This window comes from Octopus bimaculoides, chromosome 16, assembly GCF_001194135.2.
Source record: "Octopus bimaculoides isolate UCB-OBI-ISO-001 chromosome 16, ASM119413v2, whole genome shotgun sequence".
NCBI lineage: Eukaryota > Metazoa > Mollusca > Cephalopoda > Octopoda > Octopodidae > Octopus > Octopus bimaculoides.
In genome coordinates, this window is record NC_068996.1 from 31,994,869 (window position 1) to 31,997,221 (window position 2,353).

Consider the following 2,353-nt stretch of genomic DNA (forward strand, 5'->3'; position numbering starts at 1 on the left):
TATATATATATATATATATATGAATGCATACATATACATGCATATACACATACCTGGTCTGATCAATAAATATCAAGACTGTTACCATAGTAACGAAGCTAATGTACACAGCGTCAAGCCGTTTGACAAAGATTGACCTTAAAATCTGCTGTGCATGTGCACAGAGTTTTAACGCTCTAGCTCACTGCCTCTATTTACAGCAGTGATTGGAAGGAACGTGTGTAGCGTGTGAAGGTCGCATTAACCATGACAGAGAAAGCTGTCATGGCGATACCTGCTCAGAAGCCTACGCAAAGTAGCAGAAAGTTTATGGAGAGAAGAGTATGAATCGCACATGTGTGCGAGTGGTTCAGACGTTTCCAAGATGGCCGATAAAAAATTAGATATTGACGACATTTCTGAGATACCCGCAACCAGCATAACTGAGTAAAACATCGCAGATGTGCATGCACCTATGAAGGGAAATCGTCGAATCACCATTCGCGAGTTATCAGATGTTCAGATTAGTTACGGTTCAATTCAGTCCATTAGTATTGAATATTTGGGTATGAGACACTGTCTGCTAAGTTTGTGCCAAAACTGCTTTCATCTGACCAAAAGGACACTCGGGTTTTAGTTGCACAAGATATTGATTGTGTCGAGAGCGACGAAAACTTTTTGAAAGCATAGGCCTCTAAGCAGGTATTGCCAAACTTTAAGCAAAATTTGATGCAAATTCTCTGCTCAACTTCCGATGTCAGGGCCAATGCCACGGTCACACGATAAACGCTTTCCTTCCAAACACTGCTGTACACAGCGGAAGTGGACTAGTACGTTAAAACTACTTGCGCATGCACAGCAGACTTGACGGTCAATCTGTGCCAAGCGGCTTCACTCTGCATGCTTTATCTTCGTTACTATAGCAACAGTCCGGATACCTATTGATGAGACCACGTATGCATATATATATATATATGCATACATACATGCAAACATACATACTTACATACATACATACATACATGCATACATATCTACATACATACATACATGCATAAGCAACAGGACATCAAGTAATGATGCAGTACGACCGTTTCAAGAGACTACATTTAATTCAACAATGCAATCATTACATCAATTTAAATGCAGTGCCATCTTCATCTGCACAAATAAATAAATTGGATGTTAACGAGTAGGACACATTAATATAATTTTTCTTATATATTTTAACAGGGCAAGAAGATAGAAGAAATTAATGTCGCTGTTGTAGCTAAGAACAGACTACAACTTCAAAGAATCGCATGGAGCATAGTGGGGTCATAGGGTTGGAAGGGCTGTAATTCATTTTTAATTCATATGTCTCTTTATCAACTACTAAATCTAAGACTAGAAGACTGTGTTTATATTGAATAAAAGACAAGGGTGAGATGACCTTCATAGCTGCATGCACATCTGTGATGTTTTTCAAGGTTCTGCTGGTTGCTTGTCCCCCAGAACTTTCGTCAATGACGAAATACTTTTGGTCATCATGGAAACGTCTGAACCATTCGTACTATTGTGTGCGGCTCATGCTCTCCTCTCTATACACTTTCTGCTACTTTGTGTAGGCCTCTGAAAAAACTATTTTTCATCTTTTAGACTTAAACATTAAGCTAATAGTACGTCCTTATCTAATAAGATTTGGGAACTGAAAGAAAGCGGGACCGGATTTAGCCTTAAATGAGATTTAATACGGACAGCGCAGCCTTATAGAGACTGTCGATATGGGTGTGAGCTGTGCTTTATGGCAGCTTATGAGATTTTTAAGTATAGGGACAAGAACAACCTGATTAATAATAGGTTAGACCTAAGGGTATCATGCATAGCGTCACCCGTACATTTAAGTATCTTCGAAGCTAACGATTATAGTTACCATACTTTAACTTAGATGGTGGAAATTAATTTTGGTGTCGTATCCCTTGTAAACTTACCCTCCAGTATTAAATATTAAAAAAATCATGTGATATTATATTATATGGTGAATTATATTGCATTACATACGTTATATACTATGTGTTGTGGTATGTCGTGGGCTATATATAATACTATCCCAGGATAACTCCTGCCTAGTTAGTCTGACGTCAGCCTATTTTGGTGATTACATTATTTTCCTTTCTATGATGTTCTACTCTACTGATCATATTTTGTATACTTGTAGTAACTTTATGTAAGTAAGTCTCCTTTTGACTATATCATATACCCCCTAGAAACTATAAAATCATACATACAACAACACCTGTAACATTACAACTTATAAAAATCTCTTCGGTCTGAATACATTTAACTGCCCTCACTACTTACATACCGATTACTCCCTCCTTTCGGGTTACCTTTA